The sequence below is a fragment of the Schistocerca gregaria genome, chromosome 7 (genome assembly GCF_023897955.1).
Source record: "Schistocerca gregaria isolate iqSchGreg1 chromosome 7, iqSchGreg1.2, whole genome shotgun sequence".
In the NCBI taxonomy this organism is placed as follows: Eukaryota; Metazoa; Arthropoda; class Insecta; order Orthoptera; family Acrididae; genus Schistocerca; species Schistocerca gregaria.
Genome location: NC_064926.1, coordinates 4778751 through 4794551, shown reverse-complemented (window position 1 = coordinate 4794551; position 15801 = coordinate 4778751).

Genomic DNA, 15801 nt, shown 5'->3' with positions numbered 1-15801 from the left:
AGACATTACTCCCATGGAGGAAAGTGCGCATGGTGACTGTTGTATTCAATCCCGATGCAATTTCTGTGTTTCATCAACACTCTGATTGTCCACAGATTACAGAATGCCTCCAGATGTGCATCGGAAACTACTACTGGTCTTCCAGGGAAAGACCAAAGCGTAGACGGTTTGAGACATCACTCCCATGGAGGAAAGTGCGCATGGTGACTGTTGTATTCCCTCCCGATGCAATATCTGTGTTCATCAACACCCTGATAGTCCACAGATTACAGAATATCTCCAGATGTGCATCGGAAACTACTACTGGTCTTCCTGGGAACGATCAAAGCGTAGACTGTTTGAGACAATACTCCCATGGAGGAAAGTGTGCATGGTGACAGTTGTATTCAATCCCGATGCAATTTTGGTTTCATCAACACTCTGATAGTCCACAGAATACAGAATGCCTCCAGATGTGCATCGGAAACCACTACTGGTCTTCCAGGGAACAATCAATGCGTAGACTGTTTTAGACATTACTCCCATGGAGGAAAGTGCGCATGGTGACTGTTGAATTCAATCCCGATGCAATTTCTGTGTTTCATCAACACTGTGATAGTCCACAGATTACAGAATGCCTCCAGATGTGCATCGGAAACTACTACTGGTCTTCCAGGGACCGATCAAAGCGTAGACTGTTTGAGACATTACTCCCATGGAGGAAAGTGCGCATGGTGACTGTTGTAATCAATCTCGATGCAATTTCTGTGTTTCATCAACACTTTGAAGGTCCACAGATTACAGAATACCTCCAGATATGTATCGGAAACTACTACTGGACTTCCAGGGAACGATGAAAGCATAGACTGTTTGAGACATTACTCCCTTGGAGGAAAGTGCGCATGGTGACTGTTGTGTTCAATCTCGATGCAATTTCTGTGTTTCATCAACACTCTGATAGACCACAGATTACAGACTGCCTCCAGATGTGCATGGGAAACTACTACTGGTCGTCCAGGGAACGATCAAAGCGTAATCTGTTTCAGACATTTCTCCCATGGAGGAAAGTGCGCATGGTGACTGTTGTATTCAATCCCGATGCAATTTCTGTGTTTCATCAACTCTCTGATCGTCTACTGATTACAGGATGCCTCCAGATGTGCATCGGAAACTACTACTGGTCTTCCGGGGAGCGATGAAAGCGTAGACTGTTTGAGACACTACTCCCATGGAGGAAAGTGCACATGGTGACTGTTGTATTCAATCCCGATGCAATTACTGTGTTTCATCAACACTCTGATAGGCCACAGTTTACAGAATGCTACCAGATGTGCATCGGAAACTGCTACTGGTCTTCCAGGGAACGATCGAAGCGTAGACTGTTTGAGACATTACTCCTATGGAGGAAAGTGCGCATGGTGACTGTTGCATTCAATCCCGATGCGATAACTGTGTGTCATCAACACTCTGATAGTCCAGAGATTACAGAATGCTACCAGATGTGCATCGGAAACTGCTACTGGTCTTCCAGGGAACGATCAAAGCGTAGACTGTTTGAGACATTACTACCTTGGAGGAAAGTGCGCATGGTGACTATTGTTTTGAATGCCAATGCAATTTTGATTTCATCAACACTCTGATAGTCCACAGATTACAGAATGCCTCCAGATGCGCATCGGAAACTACTACTGGTCTTCCAGGGAACGATCAAAGCGTAGACCGTTTGAGACAGTACTCCCATTGAGGAAACTGCGCAGTGTGACTCTTGTTTTCAATCGCGATGCAATTTCTGTGTTTCATCAACACTCCGATGGTCCACAGATTACAGAATGCCTCCAGATGTGCATCGGAAACTACTACTGGTCTTCCAGGGAACGATCAAAGGGTAGACACTTTGAGATATTACTCCCATGTAGGAAAGTGCGCATGGTGACTGTTGTATTCAATCCCGATGCAATTTCTGTGTTTCATCAACACTCTGATTGTCCACAGATTACAGAATGCCTCCAGATGTGCATCGGAAACTACTACTGGTCTTCCAGGGAAACACCAAAGCGTAGACTGTTTGAGACATCACTCCCATGGAGGAAAGTGCGCATGGTGACTGTTGTATTAACTCCCGATGCAATATCTGTAATCATCAACACTCCGATGGTCCACAGATTACAGAATGCCTCCACATGTGCATCGGAAACTACTACTGGTTTTCCAGTGAACGATCAAAGCGTAGACCGTTTGAGACATTACTCCCATGGAGGAGAGTGCGCATGGTGACTGTTGTATTCAATCCCGATCCACTTTCTGTGTTTCATCAACTCTCTGATCGTCCACAGATTACAGAATGCCTCCAGATGTGCATCGGAAACTACTACTGGACTTCCAGGGAACGATGAAAGCGTAGACTGTTTGAGACATTACACCCATGGAGGAATGTGCGCATGGTGACTGTTGTATTCAATCTCGATGCAATTTCTGTGTTTCATCAACACTCTGATAGTCCACAGATTACAGAATGCCTCCAGATGTGTATCTGAAACTACTTCTGGTCTTCCTAAAAACGATCAAAGCGTAGACTGTTTGAGACAGTACTCCCATGGAGGAAACTGAGCATGGTGACTGTTGTATTCAATCCTGATGCAATTTCTGTGTTTCATCAACACTCCGATGGCCCACAGATTACAGAATGCCTCCAGATGTGCATCGGAAACTACTACTGGTCTCCCAGGGAACGATCAAAGTGTACTTTTTGAGACATTACTCCCATGGAGGAAAGTGCGCATGGTGACTGTTGTATCCAATCCCGATGCAATTTCTGTGTTTCATCAACACTCTGATAGTCCACAGATTACAGAATACCTCCAGATGTGCATCGGAAACTACTACTGGTCTTGAAGGGAACGATCAAAGCGTAGACTCTTTGAGACATTACTCCCATGGAGGAAAGTGCGCATGGTGACTGTTGTATTCAATCCTGGTGCCATTTCTGTGTTTCATCAACACTCTGATAGTCCACAGATCACAGAATGCCTCCAGATGTGCATCGGAAACTACTACTGGTCTTCCAGGGAAAGTCCAAAGCGTAGACTGTTTGAGACATCACTCCCATGGAGGAAAGTGCGCATGGTGACTGTTGTATTCACTCCCGATGCAATATCTGTGTTCATCAACACTCTGATAGTCCAAATATTACAGAATGGCTTCAGATGTGCATCGGAAACTACTACTGGTCTTCCAGGGAACGATCAAATTGTAGACTCTTTGAGACATTACTCCCATGGAGGAAAGCGCACATGGTGACTGTTGTACTCAATCCCGATGCAATTTCTGTGTTTCATCAACACTCTGAAAGTCCACAGATTACAGAATGGCTCCAGATGTGCATCGGAAACTACTACTGGTCTCCCAGGGAACGATCAAAGGGTAGACACTTTGAGACATTACTCCCATGGAGGAAAGTGCGCATGGTGACTGTTGTATTCAATCCCGATCCTTTTTCTGTGTTTCATCAACTCTCTGATCGTCCACAGATTACAGAATGCCTCCAGATGTGCATCGGAAACTACTACTGGACTTCCAGGGAACGATGAAAGCATAGACAGTTTGAGACATTACTCCCTTGGAGGAAAGTGCGCATGGTGACTGTTGTGTTCAATCTCGATGCAATTTCTGTGTTTCATCAAAACTTTGATAGTCCACAGATAACAGACTGCCTCCAGATGTGCATAGGAAACTACTACTGGTCTTCCAGTAAACGATCAAAGCGTAATCTGTTTGAGATATTACTCCCATGGAGGAAAGTGCGCATGGTGACTGTTGTATTCAATCCCGATGCAATTAATGTGTTTCATCAACTCTCTGATCGTCCACAGATTACAGGATGCCTCCAGATGTGCATCGGAAACTACTACTGGTCTTCCGGGGAGCGATGAAAGCGTAGACTGTGTGAGACACTACTCCCATGGAGGAAAATGCGCATGGTGACTGTTGTATTCAATCCCGATGCAATTACTGTGTTTCATCAACACTCTGATAGGCCACAGATTACAGAATGCTACCAGATGTGCATCGGAAACTGCTACTGTTCTTCCAGGGAACGATCAAAGCGTAGACTGTTTGAGACATTACTCCCATGGAGGAAAGTGCGCATGGTGACTGTTGTGTTCAATCTCGATGCAATTTCTGTGTTTCGTCTACACTCTGATAGACCACAGATTACAAAATGCCTCCAGATATGTATCGGAAACTACTACTGGTCTTGCAGGGAACGATCAAAGCGTAGACTGTTTAAGAATTACTCGCATGGAGGAAAGTGCGCATGGTGACTGTTGTATTCATTTCCGATGCAATTTCTGTGTTTCATGACCACTCTGATAGTCCACAGATTACAGAATGCCTCCAGATGTGCATCGGAAACTACTGCTGGTCTTCCAGGGAACGATCAAAGCGTAGACTGTTTGAGACATTACTCCTATGGAGGAAAGTGCGCATGGTGACTGTTGTATTCAATCCCGATGCGATAACTGTGTTTCATCAACACTCTGATTGTCCACAGATTACAGAATGCCTCCAGATGTGCATCGGAAACTACTACTGGTCTTCCAGGGAACGATGAAAGCGTAGACTGTTTGAGACATTACTCCCATGGAGGAAAGTGCGCATGGTGACTGATGTATTCAATCCCGATGCAATTTCTGTTTTTCATCAACTCTCTGATCGTCCACAGATTACAGAATGCCTCCAGATGTGCATCGGAAACTACTACTGGTCTTCCAGGGAACGATCAAAGTGTAGACTGTTTGAGACATTACTACCTTGGAGGATAGTGCGCATGGAGACTGTTGTATTCAATCCCGATGCAATTTTGATTTCATCAACACTCTGATAGTCCACACAATACAGAATGCCTCCAGATGCGCATCGGAAACTACTACTGGTCTTCCAGGGAACGATCAAAGCGTAGTCTCTTTGAGACATTACTCCCATGGAGGAAAGTGCGCATGGTGACTGTTGAATTCAATCCCGATGCAATTTCTGTGTTTCATCAACACTGTGATAGTCCACAGATTACAGAATGCATCCAGATGTGTATGTGAAACTACTTCTGGTCTTCCTAAAAACGATCAAAGCGTAGACTGTTTGAGACAGTACTCCCATGGAGGAAACTGCGCATGGTGACTGTTGTATTCAATCCCGATGCAATTTCTATGTTTCATCAACACTCCGATGGCCCACAGATTACAGAATGCCTCCAGATGTGCATCGGAAACTACTACTGGTCTCCCAGGGAACGATCAAAGTGTACTCTTTGAGACATTACTCCCATGGAGGAAAGTGCGCATGGTGACTGTTGTATCCAATCCCGATGCAATTTCTGTGTTTCATCAACATTCTGATAGTCCACAGATTACAGAATGCCTCCAGATGTGTATCGGAAACTACCACTGGTCTTCCAGGGAACGATCAAAGCGTAGACTCTTTGAGACATCACTCCCATGGAGGAAAGTGCGCATGGTGACTGTTGTATTCACTCCCGATGCAATATCTGTGTTCATCAACACTCTGATAGTCCACAGATTACAGAATGGCTCCAGATGTGCATCGGAAACTACTACTGGTCCTCCTGGGAACGATCAAAGCGTAGACTGTTTGAGACATTACTCCCATGGAGGAAAGTGTGCATGGTGACTGTTGTATTCAATCCCGATGCAATTTTGGTTTCATCAACACTCTGATAGTCCACAGAATACAGAATGCCTCCAGGTGTGTATCGGAAACTACTACTGGTCTTCCAGGGAACGATCAAAGCGTATACTGTTAGAGACATTCCTCCCATGGAGGAAACTGAGTATGGTGACTGTTGTATTCAATCCCGATGCAATTTCTGTGTTTCATCAGTACTCCGATGGTCCACAGATTACAGAATGCCTCCAGATGTGCATCGGAAACTAGTACTGGTCTTCCAGGGAATGATCAAAGCTTAGTCTCTTTGAGACATTACTCCCATGGAGGAAAGTGCGCATGGTGACTGTTGAATTCAATCCCGATGCAATTTCTGTGTTTCATCAACACTCTGATAGTCCACAAATTACAGAATGGCTCCAGATGTGCATCGGAAACTACTACTTGTTTTCCAGTGAACGATCAAAGCGTACACTGTTTGAGACATTACTCCCATGGAGGAAAGTGCGCATGGTGACTGTTGTAATCAATCTCGATGCAATTTCTGTGTTTCATCAACACTCTGATAGTCTACAGATTACAGATTGCCTCCAGATGTGTATCGGAAAGTACTACTGGTCTTCCAAGGAACGATCAAAGCGTAAACTGTTTGAGACATCACTCCCATGGAGGAAAGTGCGCATGGTGACTGTTGTATTCAATCCCGATCCATTTTCTGCGTTTCATCAACTCTGTGATCGTCCACAGATTACAGAATGCCTCCAGATGTGCATCGGAAACTACTATTGGTCTTCCAGGGAACGATCAAAGCGTAGACTGTTTGAGACATTACTCCTATGGAGGAAAGTGCGCATGGTGACTGTTGTGTTCAATCAAGATGCGATAACTGTGTTTCATCAACACTCTGATAGTCCACAGATTACAGAATGCCTCCAGATGCGCATCGGAAACTACTACTGGTCTTCCAGGGAACGATCAAAGCGTAGTCTCCTTGAGACATTACTCCCAAGGAGGAAAGTGCGCATGGTGACTGTTGAATTCAATCCCGATGCAAATTCTGTGTTTCATCAACTCTCTGATAGTCCACAGATTACAGAATGCCTCCAGATGTGCATCGGAAACTACTACTGGTCTTCCAGGGAACGATCAAAGCGTAGACTGTTTGAGACATTACTCACATGAAGGAAAGGGCGCATGGTGACTGTTGTATTCAATCCCGAAGCAATTTCTTTGTTCCAAAACACTCTGATAGTCCACAGATTACTGAATGCCTCCAGATGTGTATCGGAAACTACTTTTGGTCTTCCTAAAAACGTTCAAAGCGTAGACTGTTTGAGACAGTACTCCCATTGAGGAAACTGCGCATTGTGACTCTTGTATTCAATCCCGATGCAATTTCTGTGTTTCATCAACACTCCGATGGTCCACAGACTACAGAATGCCTCCAGATGTGGATCGGAAACTACTACTGGTCTCCCAGGGAACGATCAAAGGGTAGACACTTTGAGACATTACTCCCATGGAGGAAAGTGCGCATGGTGACTATTGTATTCAATCCTGGTGCCATTTCTGTGTTTCATCAACACTCTGATAGTCCACAGATCACAGAATGCCTCCAGATGTGCATCGGAAACTACTACTGGTCTTCCAGGGAAAGACCAAAGCGTAGACAGTTTGAGACATCACTCCCATGGAGGAAAGTGCGCATGGTGACTGTTGTATTCACTCCCGATGCAATATCTGTGTTCATCAACACTCTGATAGACCACAGATTACAGAATGGCTCCAGATGTGCATCGGAAACTACTACTGGTCTTCCTGGGAACGATCAAAGCGTAGACTGTTTGAGACATTACTCCCATGGAGGAAAGTGTGCATGGTGACAGTTGTATTCAATCCCGATGCAATTTTGGTTTCATCAACACTCTGATAGTCCACAGAATACAGAATGCCTCCAGATGTGTATCGGAAACTAGTACTGGTCTTCCAGGGAATGATCAAAGCTTAGTCTCTTTGAGACATTACTCCCATGGAGGAAAGTGCGCATGGTGACTGTTGAATTCAATCCCGATGCAATTTCTGTGTTTCATCAACACTCTGATAGTCCACAGATTACAGAATGGCTCCAGATGTGCATCGGAAACTACTACTTGTTTTCCAGTGAACGATCAAAGCGTAGACTGTTTGAGACATTACTCCATTGGAGGAAAGTGCGCATGGTGACTGTTGTAATCAATCTCGATGCAATTTCTGTGTTTCATCAACACTCTGATAGTCTACAGATTACAGATTGCCTCCAGATGTGTATCGGAAACTACTACTGGTCTTCCAAGGAACGATCAAAGCGTAAACTGTTTGAGACATTACTCCCATGGAGGAAAGTGCGCATGGTGACTGTTGTAATCAATCCCGATCCATTTTCTGCGTTTCATCAGCTCTGCGATCGTCCACAGATTACAGAATGCCTCCAGATGTGCATCGGAAACTACTACTGCTCTCCCAGGGAACGATCATAGGGTAGACTCTTTGAGACATTACTCCCATGGAGGACAGTGCGCATGGTGACTGTTGTATTCAATCCCGATGCATTTTCTGTGTTTTTTTCAACACTCTGATAGTCCACAGATTACAGAATGCCTCCAGATGTGCATCGGAAACTACTACTGGTCTTCCAGGGAAAGACCAAAGCGTAGACTGTTTGAGACATCACTCACATAGAGGACAGTGCGCATGGTGACTGTTGTATTCACTCTTGATGCAATATCTGTGTTCATCAACTCTCTGATAGTCCACAGATTACAGAATGTCTCCAGATGTGCATCGGAAACTACTACTGGTCTTCCTGGGAACGATCAAAGCGTAGACTGTTTGAGACATTACTCCCATGGAGGAAAGTGTGCATGGTGACTGTTGTATTCAATCCCGATGCAATTTCTGTGTTTCATCAACACTCTGATAGTCCACAGATTACAGAATGCCTCCAGATGTGCATCGGGAACTACTGATCGTCTTCCAGGGAAAGACCAAAGCGTAGACTGTTTGAGACATCACTCCCATGGAGGAAAGTGCGCATGGTGACTGTTGTATTCACTCCCGATGCAATATCTGTGTTCATCAACGCTCTGATAGTCCACAGATTACAGAATGGCTCCAGATGTGCATCGGAAACTACATCTGGTCTTCCAAGGAACGATCAAAGCGTAGACTGTTTGAGAATTACTTGCATGGAGGAAAGTGCGCATGGTGACTGTTGTATTCATTTCCGATGCAATTTCTGTGTTTCATGAACACTCTGATAGTCCACAGATTACAGAATGCTTCCAGATGTGTATCGGAAACTACATCTGGTCTTCCAAGGAACGATCAAAGCGTAGACTGTTTGAGACATTACTCCAATGGAGGAAACTGTGCATGGTGACTGTTGTATTCACTCCTGATGCAATATCTGTGTTCAACAACACTCTGATAGACCACCGATTACAGAATGGCTAAAGATGTGCATCGGAAACTTCTACAAGGAACGATCAAAGCGTAAGCTGTTTGAGACATTACTCCCATGGAGGAAAGTGCGCATGGTGACTGTTGTATTCAATCTCGATGAAATATCTGTGTTTCATCAACACTCTGATAGTCCACAGATTACAGAATGCCTCCAGATGTGCATTGGAAACTACTACTGGTCTTCCTGGGAACGATCAAAGCGTAGACTGTTTGAGACATTACTCCCATGGAGGAAAGTGTGCATGGTGACAGTTGTATTCAATCCCGATGCAATTTTGGTTTCATCAACACTCTGATAGTCCACAGAATACAGAATGCCGCCAGATGTGCATCGGACTCTACTACTGGTCTTCCAGGGAACGATCAAAGCGTAGACTGTTTGAGACATTACTCACATGAAGGAAAGGGCGCATGGTGACTGTTGTATTCAATCCCGAAGCAATTTCTGTGTTCCTAAACACTCTGATAGTCCACAGATTACTGAATGCCTCCAGATGTGTATCGGAAACTACTTTTGGTCTTCCTAAAAACGATGAAAGCGTAGACTGTTTGTGACAGTACTCCCATTGAGGAAACTGGGCATTGTGACTCTTGTATTCAATCCCGATGCAATTTCTGTGTTTCATCAACACTCCGATGGTCCACAGACTACAGAATGCCTCCAGATGTGCATCGGAAACTACTACTGGTCTCCCAGGGAACGATCAAAGGGTAGACACTTTGAGACATTACTCCCATGGAGGAAAGTGCGCATGGTGACTGTTGTATTCAATCCTGGTGCCATTTCTGTGTTTCATCAACACTCTGATAGTCCACAGATCACAGAATGCCTCCAGATGTGCATCGGAAACTACTACTGGTCTTCCAGGGAAAGACCAAAGCGTAAACAGTTTGAGACATCACTCCCATGGAGGAAAGTGCGCATGGTGACTGTTGTATTCACTCCCGATGCAATATCTGTGTTCATCAACACTCTGATAGTCCACAGATTACAGAATGGCTCCAGATGTGCATCGGAAACTACTACTGGTCTTCCTGGGAACGATCAAAGCGTAGACTGTTTGAGACATTACTCCCATGGAGGTAAGTGTGCATGGTGACAGTTGTATTCAATCCCGATGCAATTTTGGTTTCATCAACACTGTGATAGTCCACAGAATACAGAATGCCTCCAGATGTGTATCGGAAACTAGTACTGGTCTTCCAGGGAATGATCAAAGCTTAGTCTCTTTGAGACATTACTCCCATGGAGGAAAGTGCGCATGGTGACTGTTGTAATCAATCCCGATGCAATTTCTGTGTTTCATCAACACTCTGATAGTCCACAGATTACAGAATGGCTCCAGATGTGCATCGGAAACTGCTACTGGTCTTCCAGGGAACGATCAAAGCGTAGACTGTTTGAGACATTACTCCCATGGAGGAAAGTGCGCATGGTGACTGTTGTGTTCAATCTCGATGCAATTTCTGTGTTTCATCAACACTCTGATAGTCCACAGATTACAAAATGCCTCCAGATGTGTATCGGAAACTACTACTGGTCTTCCAAGGAACGATCAAAGCGTAAACTGTTTGAGACATTACTCCCATGGAGGAAAGTGCGCATGGTGACTGTTGTAATCAATCCCGATCCATTTTCTGCGTTTCATCAGCTCTGCGATCGTCCACAGATTACAGAATGCCTCCAGATGTGCATCGGAAACTACTACTGCTCTCCCAGGGAACGATCATAGGGTAGACTCTTTGAGACATTACTCCCATGGAGGACAGTGCGCATGGTGACTGTTGTATTCAATCCCGATGCATTTTCTGTGTTTTTTTCAACACTCTGATAGTCCACAGATTACAGAATGCCTCCAGATGTGCATCGGAAACTACTACTGGTCTTCCAGGGAAAGACCAAAGCGTAGACTGTTTGAGACATCACTCACATAGAGGACAGTGCGCATGGTGACTGTTGTATTCACTCTTGATGCAATATCTGTGTTCATCAACTCTCTGATAGTCCACAGATTACAGAATGTCTCCAGATGTGCATCGGAAACTACTACTGGTCTTCCTGGGAACGATCAAAGCGTAGACTGTTTGAGACATTACTCCCATGGAGGAAAGTGTGCATGGTGACTGTTGTATTCAATCCCGATGCAATTTCTGTGTTTCATCAACACTCTGATAGTCCACAGATTACAGAATGCCTCCAGATGTGCATCGGGAACTACTGATCGTCTTCCAGGGAAAGACCAAAGCGTAGACTGTTTGAGACATCACTCCCATGGAGGAAAGTGCGCATGGTGACTGTTGTATTCACTCCCGATGCAATATCTGTGTTCATCAACGCTCTGATAGTCCACAGATTACAGAATGGCTCCAGATGTGCATCGGAAACTACTACTGGTCTTCCTGGGAACGATCAAAGCGTAGACTGTTTGAGACATTACTCCCATGGAGGAAAGTGTGCATGGTGACAGTTGTATTCAATCCCGATGCAATTCTGCTTTCATCAACACTCTGATAGTCTACAGAATACAGAATGCCTCCAGATGTGCATCGGACTCTACTACTGGTCTTCCAGGGAACGATCAAAGCGTAGACTCTTTGAGACATTACTCCCATGGAGGAAAGTGCACATGGTGACTGTTGTACTCAATCCCGATGCAATTTCTGTGTTTCATCAACACTCTGATAGTCCACAGATTACAGAATGGCTCCAGATGTGCATCGGAAACTGCTACTGGTCTTCCAGGGAACGATCAAAGCGTAGACTGTTTGAGACATTACTCCCATGGAGGAAAGTGCGCATGGTGACTGTTGTGTTCAATCTCGATGCAATTTCTGTGTTTCATCAACACTCTGATAGTCCACAGATTACAAAATGCCTCCAGATGTGCATCGGAAACTACTACTGGTCTTCCAGGGAACGATCAAAGCGTAGTTTTTGAGACATTACAGCCATGGAGGAAAGTGCGCCTGGTGACTGTTGTATTCAATCCCGAGGCAATTTCTGTGTTCCATCAACACTTTATAGGTCCACAGATTACAGAATGCCTCCAGATAGGTATCGGAAACTACTACTGGTCTTGCAGGGAACGATCAAAGCGTAGACTGTTTAAGAATTACTTGCATGGAGGAAAGTGCGCATGGTGACTGTTGTATTCATTTCCGATGCAATTTCTGTGTTTCATGAACACTCTGATAGTCCACAGATTACAGAATGCTTCCAGATGTGTATCGGAAACTACATCTGGTCTTCCAAGGAACGATCAAAGCGTAGACTGTTTGAGACATTACTCCAATGGAGGAAACTGTGCATGGTGACTGTTGTATTCACTCCTGATGCAATATCTGTGTTCAACAACACTCTGATAGACCACCGATTACAGAATGGCTAAAGATGTGCATCGGAAACTTCTACAAGGAACGATCAAAGCGTAAGCTGTTTGAGACATTACTCCCATGGAGGAAAGTGCGCATGGTGACTGTTGTATTCAATCTCGATGAAATATCTGTGTTTCATCAACACTCTGATAGTCCACAGATTACAGAATGCCTCCAGATGTGCATTGGAAACTACTACTGGTCTTCCTGGGAACGATCAAAGCGTAGACTGTTTGAGACATTACTCCCATGGAGGAAAGTGTGCATGGTGACAGTTGTATTCAATCCCGATGCAATTTTGGTTTCATCAACACTCTGATAGTCCACAGAATACAGAATGCCTCCAGATGTGCATCGGACTCTACTACTGGTCTTCCAGGGAACGATCAAAGCGTAGACTGTTTGAGACATTACTCACATGAAGGAAAGGGCGCATGGTGACTGTTGTATTCAATCCCGAAGCAATTTCTGTGTTCCTAAACACTCTGATAGTCCACAGATTACTGAATGCCTCCAGATGTGTATCGGAAACTACTTTTGGTCTTCCTAAAAACGATGAAAGCGTAGACTGTTTGTGACAGTACTCCCATTGAGGAAACTGGGCATTGTGACTCTTGTATTCAATCCCGATGCAATTTCTGTGTTTCATCAACACTCCGATGGTCCACAGACTACAGAATGCCTCCAGATGTGCATCGGAAACTACTACTGGTCTCCCAGGGAACGATCAAAGGGTAGACACTTTGAGACATTACTCCCATGGAGGAAAGTGCGCATGGTGACTGTTGTATTCAATCCTGGTGCCATTTCTGTGTTTCATCAACACTCTGATAGTCCACAGATCACAGAATGCCTCCAGATGTGCATCGGAAACTACTACTGGTCTTCCAGGGAAAGACCAAAGCGTAAACAGTTTGAGACATCACTCCCATGGAGGAAAGTGCGCATGGTGACTGTTGTATTCACTCCCGATGCAATATCTGTGTTCATCAACACTCTGATAGTCCACAGATTACAGAATGGCTCCAGATGTGCATCGGAAACTACTACTGGTCTTCCTGGGAACGATCAAAGCGTAGACTGTTTGAGACATTACTCCCATGGAGGTAAGTGTGCATGGTGACAGTTGTATTCAATCCCGATGCAATTTTGGTTTCATCAACACTGTGATAGTCCACAGAATACAGAATGCCTCCAGATGTGTATCGGAAACTAGTACTGGTCTTCCAGGGAATGATCAAAGCTTAGTCTCTTTGAGACATTACTCCCATGGAGGAAAGTGCGCATGGTGACTGTTGAATTCAATCCTGATGCAATTTCTGTGTTTCATCAACACTCTGATAGTCCACAGATTACAGAATGGCTCCAGATGTGCATCGGAAACTACTACTTGTTTTCCAGTGAACGATCAAAGCGTAGACTGTTTGAGACATTACTCCATTGGAGGAAAGTGCGCATGCTGACTGTTGTAATCAATCTCGATGCAATTTCTGTGTTTCATCAACACTCTGATAGTCTACAGATTACAGATTGCCTCCAGATGTGTATCGGAAACTACTACTGGTCTTCCAAGGAACGATCAAAGCGTAAACTGTTTGAGACATTACTCCCATGGAGGAAAGTGCGCATGGTGACTGTTGTAATCAATCCCGATCCATTTTCTGCGTTTCATCAACTCTGCGATCGTCCACAGATTACAGAATGCCTCCAGATGTGCATCGGAAACTACTACTGCTCTCCCAGGGAACGATCAAAGGGTAGACTCTTTGAGACATTACTCCCATGGAGGACAGTGCGCATGGTGACTGTTGTATTCAATCCCGATGCAATTTCTGTGTTTTTTTCAACACTCTGATAGTCCACAGATTACAGAATGCCTCCAGATGTGCATCGGAAACTACTACTGGTCTTCCAGGGAAAGACCAAAGCGTAGACTGTTTGAGACATCACTCCCATGGAGGACAGTGCGCATGGTGACTGTTGTATTCACTCTTGATGCAATATCTGTGTTCATCAACTCTCTGATAGTCCACAGATTACAGAATGTCTCCAGATGTGCATCGGAAACTACTACTGGTCTTCCTGGGAACGATCAAAGCGTAGACTGTTTGAGACATTACTCCCATGGAGGAAAGTGTGCATGGTGACTGTTGTATTCAATCTCGATGCAATTTTGGTTTCATCAACACTCTGATAGTCCACAGAATACAGAATGCCTCCAGATGTGCATCGGACTCTACTACTGGTCTTCCAGGGAACGATCAAAGCGTAGACTCTTTGAGACATTACTCCAATGGAGGAAAGTGCACATGGTGACTGTTGTACTCAATCCCGATGCAATTTCTGTGTTTCATCAACACTCTGATAGTCCACAGATTACAGAATGGCTCCAGATGTGCATCGTAAACTACTACTGGTCTTCCAGGGAACGATCAAATCGTAGACTGTTTTAGACATTACTCCCATAGAGGAAAGTGCGCATGGTGACTGTGGCATCCAATCCCGATCCAATTTCTGTGTTTCGTCAACGCTCCGATAGTCCACAGATTACAGAATGCCTCCAGATGTGCATCGGAAACTACTACTGGTTTTCCAGTGAACGATCAAAGCGTAGCCTGTTTGAGACATTACTCCCATGGAGGAAAGTGATCATGGTGACTGTTGTAATCAACCTCGATGCAATTTCTGTGTTTCATCAACACTCTGATAGTCTACAGGTTACAGAATGCCTCCAGATGTGCATCGGAAACTACTACTGGTCTTCCAAGGAGCGATCAAAGTGTAAACTGTTTGAGACATTACTCCCATGGAGGAAAGTGCGCATGGTGACTGTTGTATACAATCCCGATCCTTTTACTGTGTTTCATCAACTCTCTGATCGTCCACAGATTACAGAATGCCTCCAGATGTGCATCGGAAACTACTACTGTACTTCCAGGGAAAGATGAAAGCTTAGACTTTTTGAGACATTACTCCCATGGAGGAAAGTGCGCATGGTGACTCTTGTGTTCAATCTCGATGCAATTTCTGTGTTTCATCAACACTCTGATAGTCCACAGATTACAGAATGCCTCCACATGTGCATTGGAAACTACTACAGGTCTTCCAGGGAACGATCAAAGCGTAATCTGTTTGAGACATTACTCCCATGGAGGAAAGTGATCATGGTGATTGTTGTATTCAATCCCGATGCAATTCTGTGTTTCATCAACTCTCTGATCGTCCACAGATTACAGAATGCCTCCAGATGTGCATCGGAAACTACTA